Below are 16,948 nucleotides of genomic sequence, written 5' to 3'. Positions count from 1 at the left end.
TTTGATTTCCTGAAAATAAATGTTATATCCTTAGATGCGTGTATATGTGTGTATATATGTATGTAAGTATGTCTATGTATTTATATATATATCCTTTAAACATTGAAAGTGAGAAATGTTGATAAGCAGATATACTGACGAAATCATGTTGTATATGATTTAGCATTGTAAAAATGAAATATATTTTGTGTAAATTTATTGAATTTATTGAATTTTGCAATAAATTTATTGTATTTTGCAATAAAGATTTGGCTATAAATTTCATTTGATTGCTTATCATTTTATATATATGATCGCTTATCAATATCAGATTGCACAAAATGATAGGTTTGCTTCATTGGCAGAAAACAACTGATTTAATGATCAGCTTAAACCTAATGGCCTGTTTAAAAATGAACGTGTTGTGATTATCCAATTAAAATGTCAAACTTTTGCAGGATTGATTTTTTTGACAAACTTTTATTTATTTTTACAATAACTTAATTCAAATGGTCGAAAATGTGAAAAATATGCAATTTTGTGAGAAACAGAAAAGAAAGAGTTGAGTTGGAGCGACGTGAAAAAGTGAAAGTATCTAAACGTTAATTGAAAAATAAAAATAGAGGTCTATAATGAATGGAATTTTATGTGTATGAGGGTTAACCGTGTGAGAACGAAAGGCAAAGTTAACTGCGGCAGTAGAACGTAAAGGGCTGTGTTTCTCACATAGTTCCAAAATCATACAATTTGAGAAGAGGCATAGCTGATTGAATTGATTCAATCACTTGATCGATACGTATTTTATCAACCTAAGTGCTGAAGAAAATTCTTTGTTATATAAAAGAATTGCATTCATAATGATGAACAGGAAAAAAAGATGCGTTTATTCACGACACAATCTGCAAGCTCACCTAATACAACTGAACAGGAGAGGATATACTACACACACACACACATATATATAAAATAGATTAGCCTTGATCGAGCATGGAATTGTAGACCAAAAATAAAGGCACGACTAACTGCAATTATAGTCGAATACTGTAGGCAGTACTGGTGTAGGAAATCTTGTTTTAGCTTTCTCTCTCTTTTCTTTCGGTTGTTTCATCCAGTTTACCTCTAACATTTACTCCTCTTATATGACAATTGTCTGCAGTCATTTACTGTCTTCTTTGTAGTTACAATAAGGTTATCAGCCTCACTGGTATGTCGTTTGATGATATCCTCTTAGTGGAGATTCGGACGCTTTCTTTGACGGCTTTCATATTTCAGCTCATTGGACAGCACAGCCTTAGTGATCATTTTATCTTCCATACAGATCACGTATTCACCCACCGAAACTGTGATTCTGACAGGAAACATTTAACCGAAACTGCATACTGTGAGACCTTCTGGTTGGAGATGAAACCTCGCCAAGTAATGTTCATTATAGTTCGCAACTGACAACTCATCAGTTTTTTAATATGCCAACTACACGCTGTATATCAGTAGAATACCTAGATAGGATAGTACTGCTGCTCAGTAAACTATGCATTTTGTTGGTAATTTAATGCCACGCTGATTCTAGTCAATCTTCAAGCTTCCCGAAAACGACGGTAGCCGACTGTATGCAGCGATCAAACCTCCGCATCCAGACTTGCCGTCGGAAATCGCACTGCTTAAATATGTAAACCTTTTCATCACACTTAGAAGTTGATTAGCAATCGTGATGGCTGGAGGGTTGCGTCTTAGTACTCTGAGTTTAGATTGGTATTTTTTTACATTTATAGATGGGCCGAAAATTGACGCCGCTCATTAATAAAGCGGTATGTAATTTTCTATATATATACTAAGGGATGGGCCACTAAGGTCAAATCATCAGCGAAATTAATTTGGGGTATATAAATGTTGTAGCATTTCCTGATGGATCTTTGTTTAGATTTGTTTTAAAAAAACCATCATCCACTCTGGTATAGATATACGCCCAACCTGTGAGTTCTTTCGGCATCTTTCTGAGTATAGAAGTAAGAAATACTGCAAATAGTACTGGGTCGGGTACACAACCGTTTTACTCCAGAAGCAGCCGGATAAGGTGTGGGAGAGCTGTCGCTCCCAGGAGAGATCGTGGCAGATATAATATGGTGAAATATTCGACTATTTCCCCAAATTTGTTCTAGTATCCATACATTTTCAGCAAGGTCTTCCCACAATGCAGAAAGTAGAATGCATTTCCTGGATTTTTCAAAAGTTAAAAATCATGTTGCTAGTGCTCTGAGATAAACAAAATCCATACCGTCTTTCAAGGAGAATTTGTTCGGAATATTTTGCAATCTCTTGAGTAATTTTGCTAGTATTTCTCTGGAATTGAGAGAAGGGAATTAAATTCCTTGGTAGTTTCTACCTCCTGCTTGTTGCCCCTCCACTTGTAAATGGTGACTACCGGCGCATCCTTTAATTATTTAGGGAGGTTACCGTATTGCCAGTATTATCTGAAGAGCTGGATAGTCTTTAAAACTTATACTGTCAAGACTAGAAGCTTTCCCTGATTTTGTCATAGATTGTTGTCACTAGATCCTCCATATTAAGTGGTAGAACCAAACTAGTATCTTCCGGAATTCGCGAACATGTTCCCATCAACGCTACGCTTTATGATGTTACTCTTCTTAATATAGAGATGAGCCATGCTTACTCTTCATTGGTATGCTTTCACCTGTCTGAGAACGATACACCTCTCTCAAAATATATCTGTGTGTATCTGTGTGCGTGTGTATGTGTGCGCAGACAAATATCCTTTACCCAATCTTAGTTATGCAGACAAAATTTGTATAGTATTAGCACGTCTTTCTTTTAAGATGCAACTCTCTCATTCACTATCGATATACTATTACATAAACTGAAGGGAAGTCTTTAAACATGCCAGAAATCACAGCATATATATTTCTCACAGAAACATTGAACTGTCTTAAAATAAACAGAAAGGGCACATTCGATTATACAGTCCTAGACATTCATAAAAGCAACTTAGTCATGGCTAGGTTTTCTTTGACGTTGTCTCTGCTTCATCGGGCCTGTAGGATTAGAATTACATTTTCTTTCTTATTTTTCACCTGTTCCATTAAATTAAAACATTTCATGCTCTAGTCTAATTTGGCGATTTTCTTAATTCTGTATTTCACTTCTCCGTTTATCAACGTTATGAATTTATTTATCACCGACAACTTGTATGTAACATCACTTCTAATTTTATCTACAGCATCCTGTGTAAACTTTGCAGTCTAACATATATCGGTGAAATAGAATACCGATAAATAATATATCTGATGATTGGTTTCACTAGCATCTTTTCGATGTCCAGAACAAAATTATAATTTACGATCTCATGAAACCCGTAACCGAGCGAACACTTCAACTAGCCAGGTCATATTTCGGTCTGTGTTGTCGCTAAAGCGGAAATTTATTTTCTGATTTGGAATGCGTTCTTATCACACAGAACGAATGAACAACTTTGCTTTAACTTCTCCATCGACTTGCCTGTTCTCTTATTTTTAGTTCTATGATTCTTCACTGTTTCTTTCTCGTTTGTTTTCACCGACTAATCCCATTGTTGCTTTTTGATTTATATTCTTTCTGTCACACTAGCTTGCTTTTCTTTCGCTATTTCCATAACCCAACGTTTATTGCAACTATTCGGTTTCTACATTCACTCTGTGGTTTATCTTCATTCTCTTTTTACCTTTTGCTTTGCTCTGTTTGCCCCCATCCGGTATAATTTTCCTCCTTTTCTCAGCTTGTCTTTTCTTTTCACTATCCCCACCCTTTTGTTTTTTTTTTCGAACTCATGCTTCACTAGCTATTATTAAATTAAATTATTGCATCTACTCACTAGCTTTCCTCAAAATGTCAGATATTTTTGTGCCAACGAGAAAGCATTTATACAGTTGCTTGACCTGCTAGAAATAGCCAAAACATTTCCTTCAGATTATCCCCACACACTTAAAAAAGAATGAAGAATATAAAAATATATTCTTGGATTAATTAATCTTTTAAAATAAAGAGAATACCATCTTTAAAAACCTCTGAACGATTGTCATACCTCTCACTAATACATTTCAGTTTTATTTTCTATTCAGGCAAAGAAAACAGTACTAAAATTTCACTTAATAAGGTATGAAAAGAAATATGTAATTTGAGCGCAGTTATTGAAATTTGAACATTACAAAATATGATTGATCTTATAACTGCGTCCAAGTGGAATAAAGATAATATAGATTTACTCGATCGGAGCTATGATTAAGAGACGCTCCAGTCATTACCAGATTGTCTTATTTCATACATAGTGTATCTAAGGCATTGTCCAATGTGTCAGCTCATATTTTAAGATGGTTAAGTACTTTTAAAGAGAAATTTGAATGCTATTTCTTGTAGGACTAATTTGAAGCTTCAACAACAATAACGTAGAATATATTGTCGCATCTCGGGCAATAACTAGAGGTTTTGGACCATTAAGATGTATGTTATATTATATAAACGATAATATTATTGTGATACCAATAAAGGTCTCCGGGTTATGCTACGTATTCAGAATTACATTGCATTTGTATTAAGAACACTTAATAATCAAGTTCAATTCGCTCCCTGTAGGAATAACAGAGAATGGTATATATTTCTCCGCTGAGAAATGAATTATACAAAGTGATAATGACTGACAGAAATATTTCAAGGATTGTTCGACATACTAAATACAAATATGGTAGCGTCTTATATATGTAATAGAGTAAGTCAAGAACATTAATTGAATAAACTTAAGTAAAGAAAAAACCCCTCTAAGAGTGTTTAAAAATTAAAATAGCTATCTTCCGTGGTGGTTGCTTGAATGATCTCGCTTGATCAAAGTTATTCGACTCTGTGTATTATGTAAGTAAAACCTTGCCGTGTGTATATTTAGTAAACAGAACTCCCCTAATATATTTTCTCTCAATCATACTCATATTCATATTCAATATATATATATATATATATATATATATATATATATATATATATATATATATAACAAAAGACGAAGACAGGTGGTGTAGAAAACAAACTGATGTATTTAGTATAACGCTCGGGAAGAAAAAAAGTCTTTTACGTTTCGAGCCTACGCTCTTCCACAGAAAGGAACACAGAAAGAAACACAGAGAGAAAAAAAAGAATGTGTAGTGGCTAGCGATCTATCAAACCTCTATATATATAAGGTAAACTTACCTTGAAATGGATGCGTGGCGTTCAATCATATAATAATATAAATATAATATATGCATATATACATACATATATATGTATATGTATATATATATATATATATATATATATATATATATATGCATATATGAGTACAGGACGTCACAAAGCGAAAACAACGTGAAATACCAAAACAGCATGAAATACGAAGACAAATTTTGGTACGCGAACGAGAGAAACAAATGGAAAACAAGACAAATAACATAAAAAACGACCCTTCATCGGTTGTCGGCTGTCCATCTAGTCCTCATTTCGAGCAATTAACGGCAATAAAAGGCAGTTGCTCCCGCGAACGAAAATAAAATTTGGGATTTACAGATGGTCAAAGTTGGTAACAAAAAAAGGACAGTGGAGACATACAACAAACCAAACGAAAACAAACATGGAGGGTCGTTAGGCCAAACGAGGTAAAGTAGCGAACGCTGGAGAAATAGTCTTTGACAAGAGAAAAAATAGAAGAGGAGACAGATAAGAATGCGTCTGATCTGTAAGACAGACTGAATGAAAAGAAAGATGACCACGTGAAGAAAAGAAAGATGGACGATCGTCACGTGTGAGCAACGAGAGAGAGAGAGTAAAGGAGAAAGAGGGAGAAGGGGAGAGACAGATAGAAAACGGTGAAAGGGAGAAAAAGAATTAGAGAAAGGAAGAGAGAGAAAACGAAAGGGGGAGAGAGAAAACAGTAGAGGGTAGAGTCATATATATATATGTTCCTTTACTTATTTATTCTGTTATTTTTTTCAATCCATTGACTGCGGCTATAATTATTTGGAAAGAGAATGGGTGGAGAGATATTGATTGGTTTAAAAACCGATATTAAGAACTCCATTTGTATTCCTGTATATCCCAAAAGAATATTGTCTGTCAAGTATGAATACTAAAGATTACGCAATCTCTGAAGATTTTATAATACAATCAGATAAGATTTTCATTATACCATATTAATGATATTTATTCATTATTAGTATTCATTGTAGGATTTTGTAACTAAATATATAAAAGAACGCACCTGCTTTGTTTTATTCTGTTTCTGTGTATATATATATATATATACACGCATTGGGCTCTCAGTCTTGCTAGAAGAGTAGAATATGCTTTGCTGATGAGGTTTAATAAGATCGAAGTGACCGATTTTTTAAATATTTTGTCTTAAAGATCCGATTCACACCAAACTTCATTGTCTGTATTGTCCAGAAATTTTGATGAATTAATCTTATTGTGGACATTCCTAATAACTGTTTTTAAACACTCCCTCCTTAGTGGGAGATTTTATCTACTGATTGCTTGGATAATGTGAAACAATGTTTTTTCATATGAGACCCTACCTTATTTAGATATGAGACCCTACCTTATTTACACAAAATGATGTGTGTTTCGGTAGCTTGGATATTTGAAGTTAAGACCACCTGAATGCAAGACAAGGCAACAGAAACAACATTCCGGATTATTCCTTTTGCTACAAGTTGGAGTCCCTGAACGTGTTAATTTGGTTACAAGACCAATCACATTATCGTTAATTATGAGAAGAATATTTTTCATAAATTACTCATTTTATTTATTATATTAATTTCATTTTTCAAGAGTCTTATAAGAAACTTGAAACATAATTCGAAAAACGAAGCTAAATTACTTGCTCTTTTTATGAATGATATTAACCTCAAAGCCAAATTTTCTCATTTCTATGGTAGGTTTTAATTTTCATAACCAGACAATCTGTCTGCCCGGAAAATATAGCCACATAATTTTGAATTATATAATACATTATTTTAATAATAAAATAATGTAAACACGAGTTTAGTGAGTTTAAAGCTGCCAAAAATCTTTAGATTCTATAGTTTCATTAAATAGTAATAGAACAAAGTAGTGGTAGCTGAAATCATTATTGAAGCAAAAGCTCTTACAAACATTGATTTAATTAATAGCTAAGCAAGTAACAAGTTGCGGGCCAAAATCGAAAACAGAAGTTAGATTTATGACATTTCAATGTTAACTTATACGAGTTGCTTTCATAATTTACGATGTAATACAAAGGTTTTGAAACGAATATCATATAAGATTAGAGAAAAAAATCCAGCTCAAGTTTCCAATTTCAGGAGGTGGGGAATATTTGTAGTGAGTAGTTGAGACACTGATCAACATCAAATATACAAGAAAATCTATTCCATTATACTTAAAAGTTTTGCGTTGTATCATATGTCTATTAGCGTCTTGAAAATCCAAGGTAAGATATTTCATCAAAGACTTATAGCAAATGAAGGTTGGCAGAGAAGTTCAGATTTCTTGCTTGCTTATAGAATTTGCTCAAACAATTAAAAGTTATCTCTTATTTAGGTACAAATAACAAATTGAAAGCAAAAATTACTGAATATTATTGGAAAGGCAAATATTTTAGAAGGAATGTAACAATTATATGGATAAGCTGAGAGAGACGTTTTCTTGTAATGGTATTTTCCCACAGGCTGATAATGTATGACAATCCATTTTTACTAAATCATTTCTTTAAAAGAAATGGTATCATAAATCCCTTTTGCTGTTGAGAATAATTATACATATATTTTTATTGTGGATCGATTAGGATTTCCCTGTCAACATATATAAAAGGATAAACTGAGACACCAAGTACCAACTCAAATTAGAAAGCAAGACACGATTGAATATTTCATTTTCTTTCTGTTAATTTTCTCATCTAATGGCTATCAAACCCTTTCGGTTGTAGTGGGCATTGATAAGGCGCTAATTTTTAGTTCATTTCTCATTTATCACTTGCAGAGCTCTTATTGAAATGGGCTCTCATTTGTAATGTGAGCTCTGGTTCACCACCTGTCCCTTAGGTACCTTTCGCGGACTTTACTAAATTTCGACTATTGGGGTCAGGTTTCCAGTTTACTGATAACTTCTTCCCTACCTTTCGCTACTCACAGAGTCCCGAAAAAGGTCGTCATCGTTGCCCTTCCTCTATTAACTAAATTATTATGGGAGAACAGGCTGTAGAATTTTTTTTAAATTGCTAAAATAACTCCAAACGATGAAAACTCAAAGCAAGTGTCTATAGTTAATTTATTGAAACTAAACTAAAAAAATATTGTAAAATAATTGTTTTCACCCTTAAAGAAAACGAGCATCGCTTGACATCTCCTGCTTTTTCACTTTATTTCAAATGATGTCTCTAATTAGCGAAATATTTTAATGTTATAGTTGGGTTTCTTCTGATGGAAAATTATTAAAAGAAATTAGAAGAAAGATGGAAGGCAAGTCCTCCAAACATTACAATTGAAAATGTTTTGTATTTTATTATCTTTATTATTTAGTGTCTCATTTAATTTAATATTTTTACTGCATTAAAGTTTTTGGGAATAACCGAAAGGCATAAACGATGAATACGGATTCTGCTCATATTAATCTAACCATCATTTTTCATAGTTTAAAGATCTCTTAATTATGAAAACTGTAATTTACAAATCAAACGCCTCTGCAAAATTAAATAAATATTTGCCAACAAAATTATTTAAACTGAAGATATGCTTTGATTTAAAGCTAACTATATATCAAGTGTCTTTTTAAAATTTTTGTTAGTATTTTGAAATTTTAATGTATAAACATTTAATTTTGTGTGTGTGTGTGTGTGTATATGTGTGTATGTGTCTGTGCATGTGTGTATATATATATATATATATATATATATATATATATATATATATATATATATATATATATATATATATGAATAAAAATAAAAATAAAAAATACACAAAAAAGGGTTTTGTATGATCGTGTATAGAGGAATATATTATTTAAAAGAGTTCCAACTCTGTGTGTGTGTGTGTGTGTGTGTGTGTGTGTGTGTGTGTGTGTGTGTGTGTGTGTATATATATATATATATATATATATATATATATATATGCATGTATGTATTGTGTGTGAGCGTCATATTCTCAAAGGTAAATAGAGTCAAAACAATAAATTATATGAAGCTGAAGTGAAATTAAATACAGAATTTTATCATTGAAAGAAGACGGCGAAGTGTAAAAAAAAATAACTAAAAAAAGACGACGTACTTAACGCCGTGTCTGATTAACGCCAGGTCATCCCTGATCGAGAAGCATGATAAAAGCAATTATGCAATTCTAGAAGGATATGTTTTCCCCGATTTACTCGATTTAGGACTATGTTATCAAAGCAGGTCCCTTTGTATGTTATCGCAGGTAGTAAGTACGAAAACAATACTGTAGTTCTTACCAAGATACATACACAAATTCCTTGTATCAACAACTGAACCATAAAACATCAATCTGTTTTATTAATACCAGTGAGAAAATATGAGTAAATATTTTCTTTCGATAAAAATTGTTTACAAAAATTATCAGAGTTAACTTTAAATTAACTACTAAAACAAAAACAATGGTATAGTGATTAAACTAAATATGAAGAAAAAACTGATTATATTATATTTGCTCCTTCCATAATTTTGCATGCAATAAGTACCTACAGTGTAATGTGTTTACATTTAGCACAGATGTGAAATATCCTACAAAGTCCAATATCCAGAGAGCTCAGCTACTTATGAAAGAACTTACAAGGAAATATTCGATAAAAAGGCTAAATGGTCAAGGACTTGTTAATTTAAAGTTATGAAAGTTTTCTATGCAATTCACTCATTCATTTCTCACGGCAGAATGTTACTCAAGGACAATGTCACACAGAGAATATCAAGGAAATATTAATAAAAAATATCTCGGGAATAGAACTATCTTGCAATAAGAAAACTAGAAAACAGTAAATAAGAATTCCAACAACATAATGAAGTATAAGATATACTTAATTCCCACAAACAAAAACAAACTAACTTTAAAAACACATCTCCAGCCATTTGTCTACAAAACAACGATACACATAGAAAACGAGATTCTATGCGAACCCGCAAATAATTTAGTGGCCAAATCTCCTTCAAATTGTATCTAACTATATTGAAAAGAAAGAAAACGCGTAATGATAGATACATTAAGCTTGAAAAACATGGATTAGACATGGCTGAAATATCTTTAGTCTAGGCTAAACTAAGGTTCGAACAATACAAATTACAAAGAATAGCTAATAAAATATATAGACATAAAATTGAAAATGTGGAATGTATTAGTATAGAACAAATACTGTATATAACCAAAATAGCAATCACAAATGATAACCGAGAAAAGAATACAAATAAAGCAAATCCATAAATAATCCACACATATCAGATGAACAAGATACTACCAATGTAAATGTTATGTAACAGATAGCAAGATATACAAACAAGAACAGAACATGAGAATATTAGATTAATAAGGAATAGCTAGTCACTGCGGAAAACAAAAATACAGAAACAGATTAACTCAAACAGAAAGAGTTTATCAATTGTAAAAAAAATGCGAATCCATCACAGACAAATAAATAACTGAGGATAAAAAAAAAGATATGCACGAAACGTTGAATTACTAAAAAGGCAGAAATATCAGAATCGAAGGAGACATCTAAAACTACTAATTACCAGCACAACTCAATGAATCAGATGATTTGAAAGAAGGAAAACGTAAACAATTTACATGGCGTAAATTGTTTAGCGAAAATAGTACGTAAGCAGTGAAACGGTCAGCAATGATCAAATATATTTTCTCTGGTGCTGTCAGATAGGCAAGAGAAAGGAACAGAAATACAATCTATAAACAAATTCAAACACAACCATTTGAAACTTCAAATAACTAGCTGCAATTATTTCGTACGTAATAACCGAAACTTTGAGTAAACGGATTTTTTTTCCTGTGAGTAGACATACACTGACTTCTGCACATCTTTTATTGAATATGTAAAGGATAGTTCATATTCACTTGAAAACAGAGCAACAACAAAAATGCTCCTAAGTTTAGCATTTCTGCTATCACAAAGTTCAAGACAATCTCTACAACAAACAATCATCAAACAAACTCATTTAACACTGCCAATAAACATACATACATACATACATACATACATACTGCCTAAATATAAATCTTGATAAATGAGGCTTCTCAAAACCAGAAAAGAGAAAGCTAATTCGAAGACTACAGATTCAATCCATCACTGGAACTGCAAAAATCTGTAAAACTTTCCAGAAGTTTATCATTTAAATATATATAAGCATGTCTAGATATATAACTATATGCATGAGAATACATACATACATACATACATAGTGCATGTGCACTAACTTCCAACGTTCTAACTTCCGCTGTTTACAGCAGTGTTTCGAAGTAACGTGTGTAACGTGTGATCATCGCATTGACCATGACAGGGGAATTTGTCATGGTGATACTCGCTCAGAGGCCTACGCAAAGTTGCAGAAAGTGTATGGAGAGGAGTATATGAGCCGCACACAAGTGTACGAGCAGTTCAGACGCTTCCAAGATGGCCGAAAAATGTCGATAGTGATTAACGTTCTGGGAGACCTGCAACCAGCAGAACTGAGAAAACACCGCAGATGTGCGTGAGGCTGTGGGGGAAAATCGTCGAATCACCATCCGCGATCTATCAGAAGATGTGTAAAGTAGTTACGGTTCAGTTCAGTTCATTATCAATGAAGATTTGGGTACGAGACGCGTGTCTTCCAAGTTTGTGCCAAAACTGCTTTCAACTGACCAAAAGGACACTCGGGTTTGAGTTGCACGAAATCTCCTTGTTTGTGTCAAGAACGACGAAAACTTTTTGAAAACTTTGTGTAGGCCTCTGAGTAGTCCGGATACTTATTGATCATACCATGTACATACACGTGTGCGTGTGTGTGTGCATGTTTGCGTGTGCGTGTTTGCGAGCGCGCGAGCGTGTGTGTGTGTTTAAACACAATAATGCTTACACAAACACTAATGAGCTGAAATTATGTGCTTTTCTCAGCTTCTAAAACACAGGAACTTGTCTACAATAATTCTCTTGACTAACATCCAAAATTTAAGAGCAAAATGTCATATAGATCACTACACAGTTACAATTTCCTCATACATCTTAATATAACGAAACAATGGAAAATTCGATACGTAAATTGGACAAACCAACTGAAATCTAAAATCTGTTGGTATTACTTTGAAGAACAAGGCAGTTATTTTTTAAAACCTCTCTTGAATCTATTTATAGACTGCTTCAGTGAATTTTGCTGGCATTAAGTGTCCCTTCTCGAGTTATGCCGACTCACAAGGGCCGGTTTCCCAATTTCATGGTGTATATGCAAACCCCGCCTGGACGGGACGCCGGTCCGTTGCAGGCTTACTCATTTTTGCCAGCTGAGTGGATTGGAGCAACGAGAAATGAAGTATTTTGCTCAGGAACACAATGAGTCGCCCGGTCCAGGAATCGAAACCACAATCTTACGATCATGAGTCCAACACCCTAACCACTTAGCCACGCGCCCCCACTATTAAGTGTTACTGCCTTAACATGTTTCCTTCACCCTCTAACACCGTTTACAATATCCTGTTTGAAGTCTTCGCTATATTCGTCCTCATTGTTTTCCGTTTTATAGCTCTAGTCAATGCATCTAAAACATAAAGGACAGAAATCGGAAGACATCAAAAACAGTAAATTATTATCTGAATGTTTGCTGAAGTAGTGTCACTGAACAACAGCATCACTTTCTGAAAACGTTTAATCGTGTATATTGTGGTGTCTATTTGTGAGTGCAGTTTGATGCTGTTTCCGTAGAAGTTTTAGGCATATCATGCAGCTCAGTTTAACACTACCTGTCCATCTGTGCTAGTCCTCTTAACTGTATTTGTCAACCTCGCTCTTGTTTATGTCTGTTCTAGAACGTTAACACACAATTCCGTTACCAGCCATCTTTTCTCTTGCAGATATCGATTTACAAACGTTGAAACTAAACATCAACCATATCAATCACAGATTCGGAAAACCTGAGAATATCCTGAACATTTCTTTCCTATTAAAAAAATGTAAGAGGTAATGATTTCCATCGCAATATATTTACTGTTATACAGCATTAACATCATAAGCTAGAGCCCTTATAATTGGATACCAGTACTAAGAGAGACTTCGTGATATACAAAACATACCATTTAATTGGCAGATATCCACCAGCTTTATATAAAAAGATAGTAAATTGCTATGAGTAGAATCCAATTACAAAACTGCAATAATTGGATTGCATGTTATTCACAGACAACGAAGAAAAATGTTGCATATGTTATATTAGTCATAAAAAAAACAAAATAACTATATTCCATTCACAAGATTTAAGACTGAAGTAAACCTTGAAGTATTACATCATGAACGTGAAAAAAAAAAAAAAGGATAAATCAATAGAAAAGTAGAGAAAAATAGAGCGAAAGAAAAAATATCATCAAGCAGTGAGAAACGAATGGATAGGCAATTCCATGGCAATCCTCAAATTGCAACAACCTACTGCTTAAAAGAAAAAAAACTATGCAGAATATAGTCCTAGATATACAGACTGGAAAAAAAGACAGTATTAAATTCGCTTATAGACGTTTGATTATAGGTGTACTCGATCAGAAATGACCAGGCCTAAACAACAACATGACAGTGACATATCTATCAGCTGTTATTAGTTGGTCATTATATATAAAAATATGTACGATTGATACAACATAGGACTAATTACTCCATATTCTATATTACCAAACTATCATCCTAATATAACGTAAACGGTAGCTACATGTCGAATATAAGGAGAATTAAATAAAAAGAAACCTTTCTTACATCCTGACCAGTGCTGTATAAGACATGATATGTACAAACAAAACAGGAGCAGCTGGATATCTTTACTGGTAAATTCTCTAGCAATATGAAATACAACAGAAAAATGGAACCGACATAATTATGCAAGTACGAAAATGGATAGAGTAACAACATGTGACAGGACAAGGCAAGGTGACACTGAAATATTGGAGATATTATATTAAGAAATATTCATTTATTTTACTTGCACAAATAATTGAAAGAATATATATATAAATTCATGAACAATCTAAAAATATATGATTTAAGGGCAAACACACACGTTCTGATGTGGAAAATGAAAACGATGCGATTCTCTGGGATATGCAGACACATACAGACAGAAGTACAAGAGCGAACCAACTAGACATCCCTATCCAGGATTTTGTACACTAATTTATGTGATTTACCTATGTAAAGAAGGTTGATATATTTTTCGTGGCGAGTAAGATAGCAAGAATTTGGAATATGAACATAAAAATACTATCCATTATTTATAATCAATTTGTAGGAATCTGTGAAGCAGATAAGGGGTAGTGTCGGAGAACTGCTACTTTTGAAATTTAGAAAATAAAGCTATAATGAAGTGCCTCTATATTTAGTAATATGCTACCTATAAAATAAAAAGCAAATTAATCACCAAATATATTTAAAGTTACTGAATGGGTTTCGGTGGAGTTGAGTAAGTGTACCTTGAAAAGTGGAAATTAATCCTTCTAAAGTCGCAATCAATAAAGAAACAGGATGAGAATTTTAGAAATAGACTGAACACAAACTTACGAAGACTTAGGCTATTAATTAATAGAGATATATACAACGCACACAAATGAAAGAAAAGATTAGAAATGAATTCTATACAAGCATTAGCTCAATATTTAAAACTGAGTAACAAATAAAAGTGAAATGTACGAATACTGTAGCTGTTCCACTAATGCGTTACAATATAACGAAACGCTAAGCGAACCAACAAGATTCGACAGAAGAAAACATGGATGCAGCTACAATACACCACTTCAACTTCCTTATCTCTTGTTCACTGAATCTGTCTGTGTTGGACACAGAGAAGTTCATTTATGTTAACAATTTGGATGCTGAATGGCAATAGATTCTTACATGGCCAATACCTAACAAAACTGAACAAAGCAGGAGTGATTAAATAAGTCATTCAGCCAGAAGGATATTTGGTCAGGATACAAAGACCCCCAAGCGCTCTCATGAGAAACTACCAAAAACATTTAATAAACCAGAATACGAAACGTGGGTGCAAGATATGTAGAAAATGTACATGCAATCATGGTAAAAAGCATAACATACACTGGAAATTATACCATTTTGAAGAGAGAAAGAGTGCAAACAAGAGACATACCAATATAACATAGACGGAGAAGTTTTAGGCAAATCGACCAGATAATATTTTGTCAAAGATATGCAGGAAAAGGAATCTCATTTAATCGATTTATTAATTTTAACAGAAAACAGTCTATATTTATTCTAACAGATGAAACTATTTGGATTTTTTTTTCCATTTCTAAAAAAATAAAATGGAAAAACTAACCAAATGTAATGATCTCGAAAAAAAAAAAGAACGTCAATATGGCAATGAAAACAGGCAATTTCTATAATAATAGGTGCCTCTGGAATAATTGATAAAGATGAAAGCAAATATATAACTTAAACCCAAGGACTTACACATATATACGCAACATTCATCAAGTAGCACTAATAGGTACAGAGCACTTGTGTACAATAATTTCAATACGATAGAGATACAAACTGTACATAACCAAGGCATACAGAAAAACGCTGTTGTACAGTGAAATTATGCTATAAAAATTATACTAGCTTCTATATTTTAACTCATTACTTCTTTGTATAAGCAACATCATCTCTATGAACGTCAGATATGTACCGATATAGTGAGCGTATGCATCGTCATTTGAATTTCCTATTGTATAAATATATCGTAAATGTTTTTGTTTCTGAATGTACTATAGTACGTTGGATAGGTGGATGCTTTAGTTGCTTCAGTTGATTATGTTCTTAGTTCAAATACCTTTGCTATTTATCTTTCCGGTACCGATAAAATAAAAGGTCATTCAATTACTTGGGTCAGTTTAAATGGTTGGTGATCTGTGTCATGGACTAACACGGAATATTAGATCCGAAATTCCCAACCCAACAGTAAAGATCCGGTAACAAATGAAATTACTCACTAGTTGAAGTACTCACGTCATGTCAACATTATCCATCCTTAACAGCCTATATTACTCTCAACACAACATACACATCCAAACACCCACTCCCGCATACTCTCTCTCTCTCCATAAAAAGATAAAGCAGACAGCCTTATAAAAGGAATAAATGAAAGAGATTTCTATATCTTTTATGACGTCATATTCTTTCTTGTCTCTTTCTCTTCCCACTAAAGAAACAAGTACCATTATAATAGGGATAAATGCAAAATAAGATTTCTATATTATGACGTCATATTCTCTTGTCATCTCTCTCTCTCTCTCTCTCTCTCTCTCTCTCTCTCTCTCCTTCCCTTTCTGAACAGCAGTTTTCAAATCAAGTTAGATCTCTTTTTTACTTCTGTGTCTATGGATAGTTTTACATTCATCTTAAACTTCATTTTGATGAATTAAATCATTCTGAGATATTTCCTGAGCCACCTATTATTTAATTCTATTGGAATAATAACTCTCCCTAGACAAACCCATTATTTAGTTTATAGTATATTGCATTAATCCAGCTTACATGCATACATGCGACCAAATGAGCAACTGTCTTTAGTGGAATAGTCATCGAAAAATCGAGATGTCTCGCGAGGAAACTTCTGATAAGTATTCCACATATACCACATAAAGAGGTGGTTTAATTCACATAGACATAATAGCACCGACTACCTGTTGAGTCTTTGTGCACTCTCGCTTGGATGGTCTGAGATTTTACT

At 33.2% G+C, this 16,948-nt stretch overlaps 1 long non-coding RNA gene across 1 annotated transcript in view; it reads right to left on the bottom strand.

Annotated features, from left to right (window-relative positions):
* The window catches only part of LOC149135991 (uncharacterized), an 80,339-nt gene extending 64,034 nt beyond the window's left edge, over positions 1 to 16,305 (bottom strand). Inside the window, exon 1 of the long non-coding RNA XR_016241309.1 lies at positions 16,209 to 16,305. This is a non-coding gene — a long non-coding RNA (uncharacterized LOC149135991). The remainder of the gene's footprint in view (positions 1 to 16,208) is intronic.
* Positions 16,306 to 16,948: the final 643 nt, after the last annotated feature.

The sequence above is a fragment of the Octopus bimaculoides genome, chromosome 4 (genome assembly GCF_046866305.1).
Source record: "Octopus bimaculoides isolate indiv1 chromosome 4, ASM4686630v1, whole genome shotgun sequence".
Taxonomy (NCBI): Eukaryota; Metazoa; Mollusca; class Cephalopoda; order Octopoda; family Octopodidae; genus Octopus; species Octopus bimaculoides.
The sequence above is the reverse complement of the archived record's forward strand: the minus strand, read 5'-3'. Positions and strand labels throughout refer to the sequence as shown.